This window comes from Brienomyrus brachyistius, chromosome 8 (genome assembly GCF_023856365.1).
Source record: "Brienomyrus brachyistius isolate T26 chromosome 8, BBRACH_0.4, whole genome shotgun sequence".
NCBI lineage: Eukaryota > Metazoa > Chordata > Actinopteri > Osteoglossiformes > Mormyridae > Brienomyrus > Brienomyrus brachyistius.
The window spans coordinates 2,094,036-2,118,650 of NC_064540.1; the positions used below are offsets into that span (position 1 = coordinate 2,094,036).

The following is a 24,615-nucleotide window of genomic DNA, read 5'->3' on the forward strand; positions in this document are numbered from 1 at the left end:
TCAGTGAATTATGAATTATTTACAATCATATATATGATTTTGCACTAAATCAAGGTAAAATAATTTTTGCAAATATAAAATCAATATCAAATCTTTACATTATTATATATAACGTCCTTCTGGATATCTATGTATATCTGGATATTTCAATTTATATTCATTGCAGTCATTTTTTAGTTTTTCATTTTATCCACTTTGCTTTCAAACACCGAGGAGTTTATTGAATTGCCTGTCTCGCTAAACGGCTGTGTCACATCGCCCTCTGCTGACAATTATTTGTAAATCAAAGTATTTTTTTTAAGACATCCGAAGTGCGTGAGTCTTTGCGCCTTTGTATGACGTGTCCCACTACAGGTGATATTTTACTCTAACTTCATCCCCCAGAGTTTCCCAGAATTAGACAGGAACATCCTCCCAGCTTCAACCCAGGAAGCAAAGGCCACAAATAGCGTTCCATCATTGACCCAAGCGACCTCATGCCCTCAAGCCGTGTTCCTCTCAGCTTCATTTCTGGCTTTATGCTTGACACAGCTGACTATAGAAAACCGTAATATTTCCACATCTCCCTCTGCCACAATCCGAGGAACAGATCCTGCCATGTGGACCGCTGGGAACATGGCAATAAAAATCAAAGACTGTGTTCCAGTGGAAATTAATGACAAATAAATAAACAAACATTAGAGAACAAATTGACGAGACTGTCGTGGGACCTGGTGACCAGATCATTTCAGGTTGAAGCTTCTGACTGCAACCTCTTCTACTGGAATCTTCCTAAGCGAAATAAAAACTACTTTCATCTGTGCAGGAACGGAAAACTAAAAAGACCCCACATCATCACTAGTTCTTCAGTACAACCCCCCCCAATAATTATGTTTCCCCCTAAATGAGTGGAGACCTCAAACCCACCAATGTTCAAACCAAAGGTGCATGCTTGCCATCTATCATAGTGAACTAACATAGTTTAAATGAAATCTCTGTCCAAGGTAATGATTTTTCCCGCAGCAAACCTGGACCCCATTCTCTGAGGTCACTCCCTTTTCCAGGAACATCTGGCATCTCCTACCGGTTGACACTGATCCCCTGCATTGCAGCATAAGTGTCTGAAGGCCAGATCTGGCACCAAAATTGTATCCCCCAAACAACCTATGATTCACAAATGGCTGTAACAACATACACAAGTATTTCTGCGTTGCACACAACATAAAACAGTACATAACAGTGTGACTGTCGCAGTGATCATTTTTTTTAGATTATAATGGATAAAAAGCAGATGTTTTTGACCATGATACTTTACACACGTGGAGGTGTCTTTAACGCAAGCAATTCCAAGTAAATGCTAATCATTGATTCGTTGAATCAATATTACCACAAGGACATTGTTTATAAGAGGAGAGATATTGCTCTAAAGTCACAGTTAATCATTTTCCTAAAACTTTATTTTAAAAATTAAGCATTGCTTGTTTTTAAAAGCAATGTTAAATATTGGCTATACAGAGTATTCAGCGTTCTATATTTGCTGTTAATGAAAACGCACTGAAAAAAATATTCGTATGGACTGTTATCTGCAGTTATTTTCGTACTCATACATTTTTCTGTGACTGACAAAGGATAGACTTCTTAGTACTAGCAAAGGCAATAATATAAAATTCTGTACTTTTCAGCCAAATATTAGATCTGCATGTATGGAGTCTTATTTACACTCATCAGACTGTTTTTGTCTTGATATGCAGATCCCAGATCCTCCCATATGTATATGTATTAAACAATACTGTCGCTGATAGACTTTCTATAGAGACTATTGGGTTTAACACAGTAAAATATCATGCACTCCAACCAGAACTCCACAGGAAATAAGCTAGTAATCCGATTTTGATACAGAAATTAACTTAGATGAATTTCATCTTTTGACGCAGAAAATTCATCTAAAAGTAAAAAAGGTCATTGCAGTGCCATATATGAGTGTTCCGGGCACCAGACTCACCTGCGGACAGCAGCAGTCCCATCTCTGGGTGGCAACAAGGCACGCCGACCGGTTACCCTGGTGAGCAGCATGGCTGCACTCCCTCAGTCGGTCTGCACGGCTGGAGGCATCTATATATACCTCCTCCAGAGAGCCACTGCGGCGGCAGCCCGGGACCCCAAGCCAATGGGAGGAAAACATATGCAGGGAGCCATCTGCAGTGGAAAAAGTAAATCCTGTAAGGTTTCACAGCGGACAAGGTGTCCAGCTGCCCCAGAGCTTTGGTGAACAGATGCACAGGTCCAAGCAGGAGCCACAGTCTGCAGCCCGGCCTGTCTGCCCATAGTCTAGCCTGCAAAGGCTACATCTCCCCAAGCACCGGGGGTTACAGCTGGATAGCCTGCTGCTTCCAAAATGCCAACCAGAGACGGCGTCCCTGTGGGCCTGGTGCCTGTCTCAGAGAGCAATGGGGCCCAAGACAAGAGATGCTACTCCACTGCGTGGCATACGCTCACACACACTCATGCACACTCACACACACTCATACACGCTCACACACACTCATGCACGCTCACACACACTCATACACGCACACTCACACACACTCATGCACACTCACACACACTCACGCACACTCACACACACACACTCATGCACGCTCACGCACACTCACACACACTTACGCACACACACTCACGCACGCTCACACACACTCATGCACACTCACGCACACTCACACACACTTACACACACACACTCACGCACACTCACCCACGCACACTCATGCACGCTCACGCACACTCACACACACTTACACACACTCACGCACGCACACTTACACACACTCACACACACTCACGCACGCTCACGCACACTCACACACACTTACACACACTCACGCACGCACACTCACACACACTTACACACACTTACGCACGCACACTCACGCACACTACGGGCAGTTTTGAAACACCAGTTAACCTACCTGCCTGTGTTTGTATCAGAGTACATAGAGGATGGACACCCATGCGGGGAAAAGACGCAAACTCCACACACACAGCTGGGAGAGAGATTTCAGCAGTTATATATAATATTCTATAGCACAACTTGGGTGGTACCAGCTAGGACGCCATAAAGGGGGGAGGGGAGTTAGCATGCTTAAAAAAAATGTAAAGATAATTGGATTGATCTGGGTTGGGAACCCGATATAATATACTTTCATGGGGTACGAAATCTACAACTGCATCCCTGCATGAATACAGTATCTGCTGCTCAAACATAATACATGCCTTAATAATCTGAACTGATCATTTTTATAGTTTATCTTAGTCCATTGCAGTTCAGTTTGTTTCCTGTGGGGGCAGTATTGAGTAACTCCCCCTGTCGGCAAATGTTGTGAATGGACAGTAGGCCTGCTACCTCACCAGCCTGTATGGCAAATACCAGCTAGGAAGGTGACAGGCAATCCTTTTGCATTTCCCCCATTTTCACTTGCCCACCCCCCTTCCCAATCTAGCCATATTACCCTATGAAGGGACTTAGCGATTACCCCCCCGCACCCCCACCCCCCCCAAGTAATCAAGCCAGAGCTGTAAGCTCTCCATGGGCCTGGCTTTGATGTGTTTATGTGGACGGACACCTGCAACAGGACACAGAATGGACTCAAGTATGGCTATTCCAAGGGTGGTGGTGGGGGGGGGGGGGGGGGGCAGGGGGCACAATGGATATTTGCAATTTTATTTCTTTCTTATTGTACCTCCATGCTGGACAAAATGGCCAAAATACTAATAAAACATAATACAGCTGATAGCCAAATTTGACAAACTTTTTTTTGTAACATAATTGTTTTTTTAACAATGTAAGCAAAACATATTCATGAAAAAAAACAGCTGAAATTGGTGCTTCAAGAATTTCAGTGCAAATTCACGAACGCATACTCTTCATCGATCAGAACTGGTTTGGGAAACATTGGGTTAATGGACTCCCCACTCCGCTACACACCTCATTGCTCCAGTAAAACAGTCCCTGCTTCACAGGTTTTAAATAGACCCTCTTAAATTTCTCAACGACCATCCTCCACCGCCACGGCAACCCTATGCTTCCTCCTTATCGGCGATTATTAACCATAAACTCGTATAAGGGCTGCATGACAGCTCAATGGGTAGCGCAGTTGTCACACACCTCCAAAGTTGTATGATTCATTCCTGTCTCCCTGTATTCCTGTGCATGGAGTTTGCATACATTCCCTGTGTTTGCAGGCTTTCCCTGTGAATACTCTGGTTTTACCCTCCCAGGTCTGAATATGCAGTTACGTAAATTGATGACCCTAAACTGCCATGGTGTGTGAATGTGTGTGTGACACTGTGCGTGTGACATCACGCCTAAGGTGTCTCCTGCCCTGTGTCCTGTGCTTCCCGGAACAGGCTCCGGGCTGATAGTGACCCTGTGTTGGATAAATGGTTATGAAAAATGGATAGATGGCAAATTGGTTATGTTATTACGATGCACTGAAATCATCCATCAATCCATCCATTTTTCGAACCGCTTATCCTTCTGGCTAGCGGGGGGGGGGGGGGGTCCGGAGCCTATCCCGGAAGCTATGGGCACGAGGCAGGGAACAACCCAGGACGGGGGGGCAGCCCATCGCAGGAACTGAAATCATCATATCTGCTAATCCAGCACAGTATCGCTCTTCATTTGTTGGCTTTGATTTTGCCCATGACCCTGTCCTAGATAAATGGTTATATGATGGCTGAATAGCTTTGTATTGCAGTTTCATATCGATTTATTTAGCAGACACATCTGTCCAAAGCAGCAGCAATATTTGAGAAAGCAGGGTCAGTCCCTGGAGCAATCGGGGGTTAGGGGCCTCATTCAGGGGCCCCAGTTGTAAAATCACTCTGCTGATGCTGCGATTTGAAGCAGCAGCCTTATGAACACAGGCACAGCATGCTAGCCCACAGGGCGTCACACATCGTCAGGGGAGCTGGAGACGTATGGATATCATGGCAGATTCATGGGGCCAAACAGTTTATAGGGGCCCCAAAGAAATGTAATGTCGGTGCCCAGTCAGAAAAATCTACCATCGTGCAGTGCTATTCCTGTTGTCATTTAGTTTTGGCCTCTTTATGAGATTTCACCTGGTACTTGTGACGCTCAGCATGGTATATTGGTATCATCAGCTGGTAGCACCCACATGAGATAAAGTTGGTACAGATTCTGACCTGGGCCATTCAGTCAGGCTGTCATAATCCCTCCGCCATTGACAAGCTGCAGTCCCACCTGACATGAATGAAAGTCGCCCTAAAGGACCCCCGACCCCCCCCCCCCCCCCCCCCAGTGTGGTCCTGGACGTGACATATGTGTGCAACAGCTGCAGAGGGACGTCGCTAAGCGGATCTTCTGCCATTCTGAGACCAAAGCTGAGACTCCCGTTCGCAATCGGCCCTAATCACAGGACGCGTGTTCCTAGAGGGCCTGGGGCTAGCGGGGTGACCGTCTGCGCAGTCGGGCCGTCCTACACGCATGACACCAGTACATATGTGTGGTAAGAACTCACACTCACTCATTCATATATTAAGTATCCAAGACCTGGTGAGATATTATGTTGAAACCTTTTGACTGGATTTTACACTCTTATGTCTTAATTAACATATCGAATGTTTTACACGTGTTATACATTTATATTGCATATCTTATTTTTTTTACCAACAGAAACATATTATTTACAATATAATCCCTGCATCACAGAGCAGAGATGGCAGAAATATATACTTGATTTAATCTGAACACTGTATCTTCTCCATTATTAACAGAAAAAGAATTACAAAAACCATCCACAAATTAACACAACGCTAGCCTCCATTTGCGGCCTGGTGTTCTGTGTTCCCCCATGCAAACATACAGATGCAGAGCACACTGGAATATTATGAACTCATATTCATAACGATCCTGAAAGTACAGCTTAACTATCCAGTGTAATTGTACCACCGATCTGACTAGGATTAGCCTAGCCTGCACATACGCTCTTTGTGTGAACAGGCCCCTTGCCGTCTTCCAGGGAGCCATCTTGTACACCAACTGGGCCTTAGCATATTAGCATAGCTTTTCCCGAAAACAAAGTCAGCTTTTACTCTATTATTAGAACATTATCTACATTCACAGTAGCAGAAATAGAGGTTTTATCATGTATATTATACTTATTACCAAACTGATACATTTGAAAACTGCCGAACATTAAAAAGAAAGAAAACAGTTTTGCTTTCCTTTGATTACCGTCGTTTTTAATTTATATCAGACAGCTATGGACAAGTTCTGTCTACCTTTTAAATGAATTACATTTCTGAATCAATCAATCATTTATATAGCACTGTTTCAACCGCAAGATTTACAGAGTTCTTTACAAGCATGCATACGTAAATGTTTTAATGTTGAAGCAGAAAAAGCAGAGTTTATTAAAGCAGAAATTAATAGCGTTAATTAATATCGACTGCTTAATTATCATTATTATTTGGGGGCACTGACAAATTGTATTCGTTCCAGGTATGATTACTGCAGTCTAATGTCAGTAGCGAGCGACTAATATGTGTCTTTGAGGCTTTAACCACTAGTAATGATGTTATCCTTGCAGAACTGGTAGCATTACTTCAATGTGCATTGGAAGAGAAACAATACTGAATGAGGTGAAATTAGTACCAAATAATAACCTGTCTGTGCTTGTGCTTTTTATGGTCTTAGGAGTCAATGGAAACTAAATGTGTTATATTTCAATTATGTATATATACCCCCTAGCCTGCGGCAAATTTGGCACGCGGGTGTGGTGAGCTACGCAACACCAGCAACATTTTAATTAATCAGCTCTGCCAAGAAGAGAATGAGTGAAACACGGCGGTGTTTATAAAGACTTAAAAATATTTAACAGGAATGAAATTTGGTTGGGTAATAACCAAAGGAATTAACCTTGGCGTTTTATTACCTTTCCGAACCCACTTCCACCCAGTCGGGTTTGGCCGAACTAGGTTAGAGCTGTAACTCAACGAGTCCAGTGTCCTGGGCATTCAGCTTCAACTAATATTAATGGAAACAGGCTCCACAAAAATTAAAGAGACACTGTCTCTTAGGAACATTTTACACGGGGACAGTCGGTCTCTGCATGTATCTTCTTAATTTATAGGCAACGTTTTGCCACGACAGTCCACGGAGAGGAAATATGTGTCGGGGTAGCCGATATTTATATAATAATAATAATAATAATAATAATAATAATAATGTTTCTCAAGTTCTCTGAAAAAGCACACATCTGTACGGATTTGTTTTCGTACTTGCTCGAAACGTGATAATTTAATTGTGACGAAACTGGTAATAAAAACGAAACCGATATATCCAGTTCACAGGGTGATGCTCTAAAACCTTTTTAGTGTTTTCCAGGAAAATGTTGGGAACTTCAGTTAGGCCCATTTACCTATATATTACGGACAATTGGAGAAATATACAATGGAAAGGCTACAGGGCGTCCAGCATGGAGGATGAGGTCGTGAACTCATGTAGCTCATCGAAATCTGGTGACGCGGTTCGCTTTAAAACGAAAATCAGAAACAGCCGTTTTGGCGTGTTTTCCCTTAATACTAAACATAAAGAACACAATGACATAATTAAGCCTGCATGTTTTGATAAAACGTACGCAGTCATTTTCAATACGTAAACATGAAGCACAAAATTAAAACTGTTGTTCTGCGGTCAGGGAAAAAAATCACGTTTATTTAGAATATAGTTTTTGCAATGACACGGCGCATAAGGAAGAAACGTCTGTGCCGGGATTGCGAAGCGCTCTCTCTCCCCCGCCAGAGGCTCGTCCGCTGCTTGCGGGCGCATTCCTGAGGGCGCTCCGGTTCCCGGCCCCGGTGCGGGGGAATCCACTCCTGCTTTTGCGGTTTATCACCACGTCTTGCTAGACCGCGTGCTGAGATGAGGGCAAGATTCAGCATCCCTCGCCACACACGCAGCCTTACTGCACACGAAGTCTGTGCCATTTAACCCTAACGTCGCTCCAAACTTTAATTTAATATAAGTAAAATTAATGGCAAGCGGTCGTAAAGTATGGTGACAAATATCTGACCCTTGTCTCACATCACAATTATTATTATCATCATTATTATTATTATTATTATTAGTAGTAGTAATATTAATAATATCATTAGCTATGGCATATTTTATACGATTTCTGTTTTATGTTAAATATATGTAATTTTTTCCCCTTTCCATACACTTCCCTACGAGACGATTGCTCGCTGCCTGCAGCGCGGTGAAGTCCCATAGCCGCAGCAAGAGCTTTTTTTTTAGAATAACAAAAAGTGAACTTCCTGTTTCGGGGTGGTCCACGGAGTCTGAGAAAGAGAGAGGGAAGGAGAGAGAAAGAGAGAGGTCCTTTGCACATACTTCTTACCTCGACTTACGGGACTCGGTTAGCGAATGTGGCTCGCATTTTTTTGCACTCATCGCCGGTTTCTTTTCCCCCCCAACTTCGGGGAAAGTTTTCAAGGGAGCGGGATCCTAACACCATAAGGCGGAGAGCGTAACTGAGGAGGATCCAGTAAGGTTGCGGGTAACCTAGCAGTCCTCTATCTGCATCTAAGCTTGGTGCCAACACGAAAAGTAAAAGGGGGCTTTATTGGAAATTCTCTAACCCCCAGCGGGACGCACGCCGTCTTTTCTCCAAAAATTCTCTCCGAGAAACCTGAATTTCCTGGGATCCAGTCGAGGCCATCAACAGATGCAGAAGATAGCAACTCTCATCTGAAGGTAGGTTATGTTAACTTTTTATACTGTGGTGTGTGCACTTTTTCATTCGGCATACGTTTCTATGTAAATGACCTGTTCCAAGAAGTTATATGTTGTCTAAGAAAATTTTGCTATATCTATAGTGTATAGGTGAGTAGTTGTACAACTTTTTAAGGACATGCTTTATGTTGGGCTATTGTCAGATTGGTGACAAATGGAGCGATGATCGTAAAGAAAGAATATACGTGTGTTGATTAAGTGCGGTGTTTGCGCGTTGATTAGCAATACAAACATGCGTATATTATAGCGAAGTTTACAATAACACTTGTAGATTATATAAACATAGACACACACACGCACTGCAAGGCGAAACACCTTTTATGGAAAACAAGAAACGATTATGTCTCTTGCTGTGAACTGAATGACAGGTTGGACGAATTGCTGGAAAAATCATTGCTATTATTGTACAGCCAACATAAATATTCGTACAACGCTACGAAAAGCCTACGAGGATGGTGCGGAGAAGATGCTCCCTTCAGTCAATCCTTGTTTTCTTCCATTTTTCTACTCTGTAGCAGCGGCGTATAGCAGATGCACCAATTACATATCATCACCAATTTAAACCTGCAATTAAGCAGCTTTTACTAATTGAAAACCTTCATTTTGTGAAAGTAATTATACATTTTACCAAGAGTGTTTGAATTATGCCGTATTTTATGTTGCGTTCATTTATTTACAATGGTGTTTAGTGAAAAGTAATATTATTTCAATAGTTTGAACGATCCACATAAATATTTTATGCTCTTATTATTTTAAGACATTGAACTTAAAACAGCGTTTTTCCCTTTCCCAATAAAATTTTGAGCTTTAAATTTTACGCAGAGTTCTAGTACATTTTAATGAGCAATCTCTGCGCTCAGCGGGATTTCCCTGGGATGGTCACATTAGGGATTCGGCCCCACGCGTGTCGCGGCTGGTAGAATTCCTCCAGAGGTCTATGGCCTGCTCCCCTAACAGCTGTTTCTTGTAACCTGAAATACTTGGAGCTCCCAGTATCTTTCGCAAATGTCGGTATCTGTCAGGATTCACCGGCTAACTGCTTTATCTATGCGGACGTCTGTAAAATAGTTTATTATTTCAGAAAAAAAAATGGTCCTAATACATTTCGCAGTAAAGAAAAGGGGCAAGGGGCGTGAAAGTAACTGTTTTCCGTTCAAAAGTATGCAGTTTTGGCAAATGTATTTTAGATTAGAGATCGCCTATTTGTTTATATTGTGGCGTACAGTTTGTTCAGTACATCTGGAATTGGCTGTCAGATTTTTTGGCCGCAAACGCATAAAAGCCGACTGCTTTAGCAAATCTAAAGAGCAAACAAGGCCCCCGTAACGTGATCCATTTTATGGCAATTTGAAAATACCCCTTAAATATTTTCCTAAGGAGGGATAAGCTCAAAAGCTAACCCAAACTCTACTGGTTATTAAATTCATACACTCTAGTGAAACCCAGCCATGTATATTTAATGTTTGATTGTAATAAAATATATCTGCAGTGACAGTTTCCCTTGAGTAAGAATATGTAAATAAATAAAACATCTATTTGGGAAACTTTGTAAGGAACCAGCAAATGTTTTGTAAAGGTTCGTCTGGCGATAGATGTTCTCCAGCTTGTTGAGAAATGATCTGGTCCTTTGAAGTCTGGCCACTTTAGTTTAGGAATTAAAAACGTGAAATTTTAAGGTGGCTCTTAATGCCGGGTAAGTCCAAAGTGACACGAGCGTTTGCTCTGTTCGCCTTTGCCTCTTTACCCTACTGGTGTTTCCCAGCACGTCACACAGTCAGATGACATGGCCTCCGTTTCATCTAGTCTAGTGCAAGAGAGTGGTATTTGTAGTGCCGGGGTAAGGGATTCAAGTCGCATATTTTCATGAGTAATGAGAGAATTCATACCTAGAACCTACTCAATTCCCGATTATCGCATTTTATGACCGGGGCAAATAAGCATGCCCTTACTTAATTATGTGGCCCCTTTTGTCCCCAGCCTGCTCTTCTGCATGCTCCCGGTGTCTTGCCTTTTACTCGGGGGGGTGGGGGTGGGCTTGATGGTTTCTGCAGGTGTGCGATCTGCCGACTTTCTGTGTGGCAGCCCTTGGAAGTGGAGTCACGGTCCATTCCAGCTTTTCCCGGATGTCCCGGTGCCCCCCCCCCCCCCCCCCCCCCACCGTCCAGGGGGAATGGGTGTTCCTCTGAGAAATGAAAATATTTTGGCATCAGAAATGACACTTATTTAATGTCCAGGCCCTGTATTACTTTAATGTAATTCTTTATGCCCTGTTCCACTGAGTGGATTCACTGACCAACTGTGAAAGAGGCTATGAGGCACCAAGAAAAGTGCTAAAATGCATTTTCAATTAGGCTTAAAACTCAAAGAGGCTAATTTTATATTGCTCTTGTTGAAGATCACAACCATGTTTTTGATCTGTGCAGGTCTTGACAGTACTTTAAAAAAAAAAACAATTCCAAATAATTTGCGTGTTCTAAGACCATCGACCTTCTTTCCATTTAATGTTTTAATTGCTCTGTGAAGGAGGGGCGCTCCTTTTCCAACGTGGTGTTTATTGTACATGACCCAAGAATTTGGTCTAAAAAGAGAGGGAGCTGGAAACGCCTGAAGCCCGACCCGTCATTTGGGCCGCGGAGAAAACTGCACAACCTTCACCGCAGTCCAACTCCAGAGGTCCTCAAAGCGAAAGTCAATGTCCGTTATTTATTTTGTAAAGCCCAGTTATGTCCAGCTTAGTTTCTCAGCCAAGAGATGCTTCAGATGAAAAATTAGAGGCTTTTCCATGTCGGCTCTCTTCAAAGCTGTACAGTGGTCAAGTGTACGACTTTATGTATCTTCACACATTTATTCTGTCAGGCATGGCGTTACGGAGCTGAGCTCGTCAGCCCCTGGGAAATTAGCGGCAAACTTTTGAACAATGGAAAACTTTTCGAGCTGCTACATGAGGCTTATTCTGTAGCCACACAACTTTCTGTTTGGTTTTTATGTCTATATTGTCCTGTTCTTGCTTATATACTTAACGTCTGTTGGACATCTCCGGAAAACATCACCTACAGGTGATCTCACAAACCCCACACTGGACTCTGATTCGCACCTGATTTTGCTGAGTGGGTAAAATGTCCCTTTTCCGCAAGAAAATTCCAATATGGGGACTGAGTCTCATGGAAAGTAACAGATTAATCTGAAAGCCTGCAAATCAAATATTTATCTTAGTTGCTGTAAACAAACATCTCAGGAATTGTGTGTATATATATTTCAGCAGTTTATGTATGAATAACATGAAATGAGAGCACGTTTTAAATCTACGGGGGACATAAAAAGTGTTTTGTTTGTAAGAGCTTAACAGAAAAGTTTTTTTTTTTTAAGTAACATCTCATCTCTGTAATATAGCTAATTGGGTAGCAAATACATTGGGGTGCTGTGTCTAATTATGGGGTGAATGAAATGTCATTTTTAATTTAACGTCTGCATGGAGAGAAACCGATAATCTGAGATAGGTAGAGAGGTAGAGAGGTTTGCTGCAGGTGACTTATGAGGTGACAGACATTGCTTCCTGCTTTCCCTAGAGAATACTTTACAATGCCTTTTAAATGCTTCAGAAGAAAATGTTGACCTTTGTTTAACTGTGCGGTGAACGTAGCCCCATTTGTCGAACTAAAGGACTCCAGAGTTCCATGCCAGAAACAGCAATTACGTAATCAAGTAGCAATTACTCTCAACGCGGTGGGTAGGGACTAAATTTGTCTATAAAATAAAAACAAGGAACCAGAATGGGCCTGTGTGCGTCCGCTTACGTCTCCCGTGTGAGCAGAGGGATTTAGGAAGGGACGCATTGCGAGGACAAGATCGCGTTTGGTGTTGCGCAAGGCTCCAGCATTCGTGATGATGTGACGTCATGGGAAAAGCGTGCCGTTGAGCCGGGCCCAGGCTCGAGCCCGAGGAGACGAAACCGGCGTCTCACGAAGACGAGTCCGGATACGCGGAGCCGGTCGAAGTCAGACGGCAGCGCGTGAGCGGATCTTTAAACAATTTTATATTAATTAAAATGTAAAAATATTACCCTGCATAATTAACAGCTAAAGTTATATATAATGCAACGTTTGTTCCACCTAGTAAAGCCATAAGAGACGAGTCGTCATTAAAAATGTAACTTAATTAAAATTTCAAAGCTAATTTTTTTTCCTTGCTTTTTTTTTTTGTTGCTCACATCGTTCTTTTAGAAAAAAAAAGAGTTTTTGAAGTTTTTCTCTCTCTGTGGCTCGACATACACAGACATATGAGCAAGATTCAAAAGACTCTTGAGGATGACCCAACAGTGACCCTCCTGGTGTAATGAATCACAAGCAGAACTCTGTGTTATCACCCCATTAATGAATTTCAGTCCTCACTAACGCTATCTCAAAGAGTGCCATTGTGCCTCTGATTGGCTATGTTAACGCTCTGCGTCCCTGAATGACTGGGGGTGAGGCCTCGCATGGGCCAGCCGAGTGACCAGCACTCGCGCTCCTGCTTGTTCACTCACTCAGACACGTGGGGTGAACAGAATACTTGTAAATATTTATTTAAACGCACTTTCCTTGATGTTCGGGCTATCTCCGTGTTTGGCGGGGGGGGGGGGGGGGGGGAATTTGGTGCGAGAATGGCATAAAGGCTACCGTGAGTTTGACTTGGTTTGCACAACTGGACATTTACGTAGCATCTAATTATCTATTGATATAATTGTCTCCTGCCCCTTCCACCACCTTTACTACTGTGTGGTGAGCATACTGGTGCAGAATTGCTGCATTATTTAGGTGGGGGCTACACAGTGGTGGTGGTGGAAGTGGCTCCCCATTGCTTCTGTAAAACGATTTGGGTACCTTGAAAAAGCATAAATGCGACATTCATTCTTTCATTCATTCGACTACTAAGTAGTTCAACTAAAACTAAGTGTTTAGTGAAGTAAGGACTAACACCTGGTAGAGATGAACCCATCTGTGTGTGTGTCTGTCTGTCTGTCTGTCTGTCTGTCTGACTGTCTGTCTGTCTGTCACACTTGGACCTCATGCTGGAGTCCGGGTTTAAGTTACGCTGACCTGCCACTGTTCCCTCCGATAGCGTGTCTGCATCACTAATGGAAACACTGTTTATGTTCTGTATTAAAAGCAAACCAATAATGGCGTTCAGCATGTGACTCACCTGAGTGACCCTTTTGAATTTAAAGATGGGACCTGTCTGTCAGAGACAAGTGAATTTAATTCATTTAGTAACAGATGCTTTTAACCAAAGCAGCATGCATTTTTGAGAAAGCTGGATCAGCCAGTCCATGGAGCCATTGGAGAGTAAGGGCCTCGCTCAAGGGCCTAGTGGTGAAATGACTGTTCTGAACCTAGGATTTGAAGCAGTGACTGTCCGATCCCAGGCACAGTGGCCAGAAACCCACTGAGCCATACACTACCCAACCTACAAAAAAATTCTAGAATTCTAGAGGAAACGGGCAGACTGTGATTGAAACATGGGCACCCCTCCCTGACAGTATCGCTGTCGGTAAACAAAACAGACGAAAGCCCTCCTGCTTTTTCTCATTGCAGACAAATTTCTGCAAGACCTCTGGTCCCTGTAGCAGATTTCAGCAAAGTGCCGTTTTGAGTGTCGTAGCTGCACAAAGCCTGTTACTTACCCACTGAATATTTCTGATCGTTTGTTTGTTTGTTTGTAATGTGACTCTGATTAGCAAGCTTCAAATAAATGAAAGCATCCTTTTCCCTTCTGGAAAATGGGATTGGGAGTAGAAGCCGCTCCTTTGCCATAAACAGAAAATAATTTTGTGAGTGTCGGCAGGCTCTCGCAGAGGTTTTACTGGCCAGTTAATTTCGCAAGCTGCCGAAAGTCGTTCCCGCTGGACGCTGAGCAAATCAGAACCGGCAGTAAACTATTACTGACGTGGTCTGTAACGGAACAGTGTGAGAACGGCAGAACGAATGTGATTTAGTTTGTTCGTTTCTTTTTTACGAACATAAAAGTTCATTTCCCAGATGGAATGGCTTCCTCAAATTTGTTCGACTTTCGTTCCGCGCATTAGAAGGGCCCTTAGATGTGCCGCAGGTTCAAAGTGAAATACCTGTAAGGTTTACTAATCTTCATGATTACCCAATTAAGAGCTCACTTAACGCTAAAAGTAATCAGATTAGCCACCCATCTTTAACTTTATATGTGTATGCATTTTTTATGTGTGATATTTGTTTGTTAAACACAATCCTTTTACTAATTCCTCAAGCAGCCAAAAGCCATTACGTCACACAGCAACAATGTTGCCACGGACTTAATTAACTGACGAACTCTCCTATGCACAAAAAACGCCGCCCTCTTCAGAATCCAGGAGTAGAGGTGTGTCGGGTCACAAGCGGCAACAGGAAAGAAGGCAAAAGAGAATCAGTCAACCCATGATCCTCTGGGGCCGCGGACCACAGAGATTATATTTATTTTACAACCCCAAAGGATGGGGGAAAAAAAGCCAAAATAATGAGCAAATCCCTTTCGAAGATGTGCTACAGCATTCAGAAATGCAAAGTCTGGACAAACGGCGCAAGATTTCTATGAAATCAAGGGTGTCGTTTGGTCAAACTTTTGTTTTGATTTCATTACAAAAAAAAACAAAGCAGAAAAGATTTGACCTGGAAGCCACGGGTTGGCTGTCAGCTGACCTCACTGCCGTTTTAGCAGCTACCTGTTAATTCCTTAACATGCGGGAAGTGTGAAAATCCAACGCTGGACAGTGACGACCTCGATAATGTAGTGTGAAAGGAAAAGTTAGTTTTCTAATAGCCTCCCAAGTCTGCTGGTGCTCCGCAGATCGAACTGAATGTAATTGTAATGTTCGAATTGAACTTGCCCCTATTTCTAAGGACCTGAATAGCGCTGTTGCCTCACATTGCAGATCACGCCACGCAAGCGATTGGTCAGGGACGACTTCGGCGGTCGTCCTATGGGGTGGCTACGTGTGAACAGCTCCCTGGGGGAGCTTCCTCCTGACACGGACCCCCTTATCACCATCCCAACGGCTCACATTAAAGCCAAAAGCTTCCCTATTAAGGCCCGACCTGAGCAAATAGACCATACAGGAAGGGCTTTCGCGTTATCTGTTTTTAACAGCTGTGGGTCCCAAGCCATCCCCCATTTATGCGGAACTCCCGTGCATCCCTGTAGACGTCGCTATTCCCGCTCTGCCGAGACCAAAATCTGAGGGATGGGGGTGAGTGGGGGGAACCAGGGAAAGAAAGAAAATTCAGGGGGAAAAAAATGAGAAAGAGGCTCTAAGAGAGAAATCCCGCCATGGGGGTCCAGCTGTTGTACCGTTAGGAAGTGCTCGGGAGCCATGTACACAGAAAAGTGGGCTGCAGTCAGAATAGCAAGACAGCTTGAAAAACAGACAGAAAAAGTTTGGGGATGGGGGGGGTCTGAATACATGTGGGTTACTGTGGTGGGGGGGTTTAAGGCAAGAAACAACAAGCGGCCGGATTCTTTTTTTTCCTGCCACGCAGCAAAAAGCGAGTCACGTGACACTGCCCCCCCCCCAGCATGCCTCCCACAGACCACCCTCGCTGGGATCAGAGGCCTTCAATCACAGCCATTCACACCCCGTGAACCTGAAACAATTGGGGTTTAATAGCGGCTGACTGTCCACAGTGAATTGGCCCTGAGCACAGTGACAGGCAGAGGAACCAAGGTTTTGGCCGTTGCGCGGGTGGGGGGGGGGGGGGTGTTTTTAGGGGGGCACACAATATACTCAAACCCCTCTCTCTTTACACCCACTGTTTCTTTTCTCTCTCTTTTTGTTTTTCTATTTGAGCCGTCCCTGCGTCTTTATGCCTCTCTCTCTCTCTCTCTCTCTCTTGTTCTCTCGCTCTGACATTGCATCTTACAGAGCTCATCGGCCACTGCATCGCCGTTTCAATCTTTTTTGCCACGTTCTCTCGGGTCCCTTTGCTCACCCACATGTGCCCTTCTACGCCTCCCCCTCTCCACAGTGGGGGCCACAGCTGCCGTTTCTTCAGCGATCAGAATGGGCCATGTACCGAATGGCGGAAACGCATCTCTGTTTATTTTTTTTTACATACAGTTAATGTTTGTTATCGTACTCGATTCCTCTGAGTGACGTGCCATTCATTCATGAAGTTAAAAAATGGGCGGAATTTATCTATAATACTAAACTTAGCCGCTGACAATCTGCTTTGTGAATGGATGACGGGCACCCACCACAAGCTCATTCCAGTGCCGCCCGCACACCTGCCTTAGGCTGATTATCCGTCACCCCAAGCTGTGGGTAACCGCTGCTGTTCAGGTGCATTAACAATTGAAGAATTATCCCAGTAAGCGGTAGCTGGTAATGTTACACTGCTATCAAAGGGGCTGAAATTGGCCTATTAACCATCCCGATCAAATCAAAACACATTCGAAATAACCACAATGTCAGCACAATTCCAGGCACTTAAACATGCCCTGGTTCTCTTAGACCCTTCTAGTTGTGCATGTGTATGCAGGCGTGTCGCTGTGAACATGCGAATGTGTGCCGGCCGCCGCTGGCATGCGTGGAGTTCAGTAGGGTGACTGGATGTCCGCTGTTCCCTTCCACACCTTCTCAGGATCTCCCCAGCTTTGTGCCCTCTGCCTCCAGGTGCAGCCAGGCTCCCTGTGGCAGTGGTTATGGATGGATGGATGGATGGATGGATGGATGGATGGATGGGCGGACCTCCCACCCAGGTGCTATATATTGGGACAACCAGAATCTCAAGGCCTCATTAGAAATGGACTGCTAATGGGAAGCAGGTGATGAAGAAAACAGGCATCCTGTGCTTTTCCGCTGTTATGTTAGCTTACACCCATCACAATGAGATTTGGATCAGGGTTTCCCGACAAACAAAAGTGGGGGGGGGGAGTGGTTTGATCCCCTGACAAAGGGATGGAGAAACACTATCTCTGTGTGATGGGGGGGTTCCCTGCCTCTGGGGGTCCCTCCCCTCCCCACCAAAATTACAGCTTCCTTTCAGTTGGGAAACAGTTGGCTAATCGGGTTAAGTGTACGTGAAATGATTAAGGTGTTCCGGTGGAACGAGTGAGCTTGTGACGCAGAACCTTCCAGAAGGTGTCTTCTGCACTATTTCCGTGCCTGACGTGCAGTGACGGGAGAGTGCATGGGTTTTACGTAAGATTAGTATAGCAGAGGCTTCACATCCATCTCTCTCCAGCGATCCAGGCCTCATACTCGCTATCTCCCATAGCCGAGAGTCTTCCATACTCGTAAATATTCATTAAGATTAGCGTAAGCTCCCTGCTTTAACCAAAAACACACACACAGGGCCGGTTATTTCACATGCGATGCACTTAGAGCATCTTATGCCAGATGCGTGTTCCCAGTATGCAGTTATTTAATTAGCGGATGTGAAAGATATAATGGCAATATGTGTCTTACAGATTCTTTTGATATTTTGGTCAAAGAATAAGTTTATTGAATCACTGAGAAACTTGGTAGGGTGGGGGAACATCTCGCCGACTACAGATGAGGGTGTCTCGTGCATTTAATTTATCAGACGCCTTTATTCCAAAGCAGCATACGTTTGAGAATGTAGTCTCAGCCAGTGCCCGGAGGGGTTAAGGACCTTGCTCGAGGCTCGATGGTGAAATCACGTTGCTGACCCTAATTTTGAGCAGATGATCTTCTGATCACGGACGCAGCATCCTGACCTGCTGAGCCATACCCTACCACCCTACCCAGAAATGATTCATTTTGAGCGATTATGCTATTAATGTTCTGCGCAAGCACATACCCGCGGAGTTAAGTGGTACAGTGCAAGGTAAGTAGCTGTTACCGTAGATGTTTAATGTCTTATTTGGGCCCGGGATCGTGTGACAACACCTGTAGAAGTGCATTAGATCTGACAACAAAGGAGTGCCCATCTTTTGTTCAGATCTGTTTCTACGTGGGTTAATGCTTTTACAATGATTTATTTAGCTCACGCTTTTGTCCAAGGCGATGTACGAGCGAGGTGGATAATAGATCAAGCGTGGAGCTGTCAGGGGGCCAACTCTGCAGAGGCATAAGTGAAATGGCCAGGATGCAGACTGAGCTTTGATGGGACCGGCGGAGAGGAAGGAGATCATTCCAGATGGGCATGGTTTCTAGTTACCAGTGTTCTCCTAATACCAGCTGTTTTAAAATATAATGAGCAAGCGTGTTTGTGGAATATAAATAGAGAATACGATTCGGGGCTCCCGTTTCCCTGCGTGAAAAAAGGCAAACATGACGTTGGACGCTCTGGAGCTGTTAATTAACCAGGTGTGTCAGATACGTGTCCGGGCCTCCCTGGTGGCATACTTGCCAAAACAGGGCATTCGATCGCTCGTGTGAGCTGGCAGCCCGCTGGCAGCACCGAGCATGCGGGAGCCCCCTGCAGTGCTGGCGTGGTGCCTACAGGTGGCGCTGGCTCTTTTCCAGAATCTGTCACGTCTGCTGAGAAGTGTGAGACTCGCACATGCGCTGAGTGATCTTAGCCTATCCCGAGCGTGACGAACCGGGGGCGACGTTGGACATAATGTGTCGGCAGCGACAGTGCCTCTCCCTTGAATTTTTAAAAAGAACAATATTTTAGTGACCACGTTTCAGCATTTGAGGATGTGGTTTAAAATGCCGTTCAGCTAAATGACAATAATATAACAAGAACAAAATGTCATTGTGTCAGATGGGCTGTTTTATTTTAACGAACATTTCAGCCATTCATCTCCATTCGTTCCCATTAATTCTGGTCCGACCCACGATATATCTGCATGTCCACACATCAGGAAGAGCATCCCGGCTCGTCATTGGCTACAGCTACAGGATAATTCCGGGTCAAAGGTCGAGTGCGAGACGCATGTGGGCGACGTGTGAGAAAACGGGCCTCTCTCTACATACGACAAACATGGAAATAGCGTAATCAAAACCATCATGGGCCGTGAGCTGGCGTACTGTGAGTGTTGGTTTGTAGAAGGTCGGATGACCCTGGAGAAAGACAGAAACCTTGTCCAAGAACCTTGAAGGATTCTAAAAGCAAGAAGGTTCTAGGGTTCCTGCATTTGTACATGTGTCTATTCCCTGCTGCTTGGAGACAAATTGAGTTACTTGCAGCAGACATACCTATGGCTAGTCTCCGCGGTCTGTAAAAGCACCCAGCCTTCAGGCATTCCTGCCAGTGAAATCGTATCCTAAATAGAGCAAGAGTTTGGGAGGGGGTTGGTTATCCAGCAGACTGACATTTATTAACAGAGCTATCCTTGTTTTTGTTTTTAGTCTGAATGGGACAACTCGGGCCCTCAGTAGGCCAGGCATCGCGTGCGCTGATGCAGGCTCCGAAAACACAACAAACACCCTATCTCACGGAGATAAAGATCCTCGCGGCAGCCAGCTCGCTCTGCCGGTCAAGCCCCTGCCAGCCCCAAAACCCAAAACAGCATCTTAGGGAAAAAAACGGAAATTACTCGCAGCCCTTTACATTCTGTCGGGGAGGGAGGCATGCGGGCAAAGAGGTGGAAAGCAGCGGCCAGGTCGTCGTTACGCATGCCGGCGGAGGTGAGGTGGGAGCAGGTGCGGGGGTGAGGGGCCCCGCTTTGGGTCAGACATGTTTAAAAATGGGAAACTGCGGATTGTCTTTCCCCCGAGGTTGGAATTGGAGTAGAGAAGAGTTTCGGACCTTAATCTGCGTAATTAGGCATTGCTGAATAAAAAAAAATTAAAATTAGTGTAGACTTTTGCAGATGTTTGTTGAATTACCTTTCCAGTGCATTATGGTAATTTTCCAGAGGAAAACATACACCAAAAAACAATATTGTGGAAACCGTTTATTTCCCGAGTCATTCCAGAAAGAGGTGTGGGGGGGCAAATGGTCATGCTGTTGACTGATAGATATAAGGAAAGTGTGCCAGAGAGATGGGGGGGGTGCATTAATATTACACCAGGCCAGACTCAGGTAACAAGAGCATTAACACGCAAATTAATATTTACAGCTCAGTCGCGGTGTTCAGGTTCCTTCCGAAACCGTAAACGTACCTCTGCGGATCACCCGACCGTTCAGCCGATGCAGGGAACAGTGTAACGCTTCGAGTTCTGAGCAAATTGAAACCATCGGTGACTTTCCTCCTGATTAACGGATGTGGAGAAGTCATGTTCTGGTAGAAAGCGGAGATAGAAATACATACTGTCAAAGAGCGTCTACAGTGGTCTGATGCCTTCCAGGGACGATCCCAATGAAGTCTTTACAACAATAATATCATTGGCAGAACCAGAGAGAAGTTTTTTTTTCCGTTGCCGTTGGGATTGAGAGAATTATGCATAAGGGAGAGAGAGAGAGAGGGAGAGAGAGGGAAAGGAAAGAGAGGGAGAGAGGGAGAAGGGGAGCGAGAGGGAAAGGAAAGAGAGAGAGGGAGAGAGAGGGAAAGGAAAGAGAGAGGGAGAGAGAGGGAAAGGAAAGAGAGAAAGAGGGAGAAGGGGAGAGAGAGGAGAAGGGAAGAGAGAGGGAAAGGAAAGAGAGGGAGAGGGGAGAGAGAGGGAAGGTGGGAGAGGGAGAGAGGGAAAGGAAAGAGAGAGGGAAAAGGGGAGAGAGAGAGAGGAAGATTGTTTTAAATCTGCAGTGAGTCAGGCTCTCAGATTTATACCCATGGGCCGCTTCTTGGGTGGGCTGGTGGGAGCAGCGGCGCTGGAACGGAGGGGTGGGGGGGCTGGGGGAGGGGCTGGGGGAGGGGCTGCTGACTGCAGACTGCTCACTCTGCAGCCTCTCCTTCCTGCTGGAACATATTTCCAACGGAACCGTCCCAACTGGCAGCCCCCCCCCCCATCACCCCACCCTGCCCCCGCCTCTTCTCTTGTCTTCAGCCCTATAACCTCTCCCCTGCACCATCCCCCCCCCCAAACCCGCCATTTCTGCCCCCTGTTTATGTTCCAGTCTGGTAGCGCAGTTCCCCGGTCTGCTTTGTTAACCTTCCTTCATTCAAGTCTTTTAATATGAAAAGAACCCAGAGGAAGAGGATTGGACAGCTCACACATCTTCCCTGTGTCCTGGATCCGGAGCACGTGTGCGTAATTTTCGGATGACATGTCTTTCCGGGTGTGGCCGGTCATCCCCTGCCTCTCGTCCTAGGCCCAGGGCTGATATGGAGTCCAGCGCACCTCTATGGGCACACAAATCCCATTATCGGGGGGATGCGTTTGAATTTAGAGTGAAGAACCTCTGCTGGTTTCCATGCTACCTCGTCAGATTAGCAGCAAGCTAACATCTGCCATCGGAGCGTTTCGGCTAGTGAGTTTGTCAATGTGTCATGCCGCCATTTTGCCGGAAGGGTCCTTGTACGGTCTGCTTGTCTAAGAAAGCAAGACCTGGACATCCCACAGTGAGGCTTGGCTCACACAAATGCCGTATCGTTTATTTTTATCGATTTCCACACCTGTGACCCATTTCATAATGACGACTTTTAGTTCTGCGGCAATACTCAAGATGCAGTTCTTTGACGTCATTTTATACGACAGCACAGGAGTACACAAGGCATGTAACATATAGCAATATGAACAGAATAGTCTGTAATTATGTGCAAAGTACAAATGGATAAATAGTATATGGTAGTGCAGTGTGTGAGAGTCCTTTTGTCTCTGGTTCAGCCTGGTCACCCCATTGGAGTTAAAACGATCTTTAAGTCTGTGACTCTAACTGCCACGTACCTTATAACTTATCACCTAGTCAGCGTAAAATCAAGCCCTTAATGATTTTAGTTATGTATGTATGTGGTTAGAACTAAAATATACTGTCCCTTAGACTGAAATTACAAAAAATACCAGTTTAGGGCCTTGAATGTGTATATTTTGTCATATAGCAGATCTCAACGCTAATGAAGCCAAAAATTGTTTTCATTGCTCTGGGTAAAATGAGTCAACTAAAACTGTTTGGTGTGGATCATTGGTTAGGACATTAAAGTCTTAACGTGTAGTAAAATATTTAAGTGCGTAGTTTGTTGAGTATGTGAGTACAGGCGGCAATTATCGTGCCTTTTTCCCGATGCACTCGTTAGCAGGATAGCGACATATGTGATCGGCGCAGGGCAAAGTAGATCACGCTCTTTGAAGTACCTGCCAGACTTTGAGCTGAAAAAAAAAACCCTCGGGACTTAAAACACACCTTCACAATCTGCAAGATTTAATGGCGCGTAGGATTCTGATGTTTGATCTCTCCTGCCTGGCCTGTCTGGGCTCAGTGGTCATTCCAGAACATTCTACTTGAGGAACCGCTTGAGCGTTTCAGTAGGGGAGCTGACCCCTGCGTACGCCCTCACACAGCTGTAGTCCTGAAGGGCTGGGCAGACATGTGGTCCTCATTTCTGAGCCCAAGTGGAATTAATTGGGTTTGTTAATTGGGCCCACGTTAGAGGATTTTCGGACTTGTGGCAAGTTGTCCTTAGAAAGTTCCGGCAAATGCATAATAAAATAAAAGATGCAAATCCCACTTCTAAATCTTCTACAGAGCTGCACCACTCCTTCAAACAAACCGAGTCTCAATTTTCTCCGTTGCCCAAGGGAGAAAAGAACCGTGAGTTACCCGGACTGCCTTGCAGCACTTCCAGACCTGTGTTTTTAACTCCGTCTCTTTCTCTGCATAACAATAGTTGAGTTAAAGCTAAGTCATTTGGGGTGGGTCCCCTGGAGGCCAGGAGGACTCCTGCCCAGTTACATGCTGTCTCTCTCAAGAAAGACATGCGGCTTTGTGTCTGTCATGCTTTGGTGAGGTTGAAGGGTGAGTGAGATGACTGTTGCTAAGATGCTAACACCCTCCACATCCCATCAGAGCTGGGAGTGTAAATAGTTGCCACAAAATCCATGTTCAGATTCTGCAGTACTGTTCTGTCAGACCCTGTGACTCACAGTTTAACTGCCCTGATCCCTGGGATCTGCTATTCATATTAATTGTAATTAATTGGACTTTAGTGATGTAATTTTCATTCAGTGTTCTGCTAATTCATTCCCATTTAAATAATTTAACCAAAATTGTTGATTCAATAGATTCCAATCTCTGAATAATTAAATACACGAATGACAGATTTTAACTGTCTAGTCACAACTAGACAGCACCTTCAGACCACTGTTCCGTAACAACCCAGTCATGCCTACCCTGACTCATTTTGATTGGCTCCTGTTCGATGACCTGCACAGTGATTGGCTAAGATGAACTGGGTGACCAGCACCCCCTTCTGCTGTGTAGTCCCACTCTGTTGGGAGTGGTCCCACTTTGCTCATTCTGATTGGCTCCTGTGTGATGACCTGCGCAGTGATTGGCTGAGATGACCCAGCACCTCTCCCTGTAGCGTAGTCCCCCTCACTTGGCCCGTGAGATGGGGAAAGTCCTGGATGCGTGATGCTCTGCCTCCGATCGCAGGGGACTGTCCTCTGGAGCTCAATGCACCTGTCGCTGAGAGAGGGGGGTGGGGTGATGGGGTGTGTGTGTATGTGCGTGTACACGTGCTTTGTGAGAGAGGACCCCTCCTGCCCTTTGATCCGCTCCCCTTGCCTCTTCCAGCCGCACGGAGACGCTCTGTAACTGCCCCAGCGTGGGAGCTTGGCTTCCGCCTCGTGGGAAAGTTCCTACGATGTGTGTGTTTGTGTGTGTCTGTGTGTGTGTGTGTGTGTCTGTGTGTGTGTGTGTGCCGCCGCTCTGCCCACCGATCCCCTTAATTAACCTCACAGGTAGCGTAGTGCTTAAGGACGTGAACCTGGTGCTTTAAGTCCCCAGAGGGTCCCTCTCTAGTACCTGGGTAACAAGAATGACTCA

At 45.1% G+C, this 24,615-nt stretch overlaps 1 protein-coding gene across 2 annotated transcripts in view; it reads left to right on the plus strand.

The window, feature by feature from the left end:
* The first annotated feature begins 8,321 nt into the window (after window positions 1-8,321).
* Window positions 8,322-24,615, plus strand: part of gli1 (GLI family zinc finger 1) — a 46,549-nt gene continuing 30,255 nt past the window's right edge. The window contains exons 1-2 of one of the 2 annotated variants that reach the window (XM_049023736.1): window positions 8,322-8,561; window positions 8,650-8,758. The gene's annotated coding sequence lies outside the window, so the exon portion shown is untranslated. The remainder of the gene's footprint in view (window positions 8,562-8,649; window positions 8,759-24,615) is intronic. The other variant, XM_049023737.1, reaches the window with a different exon arrangement.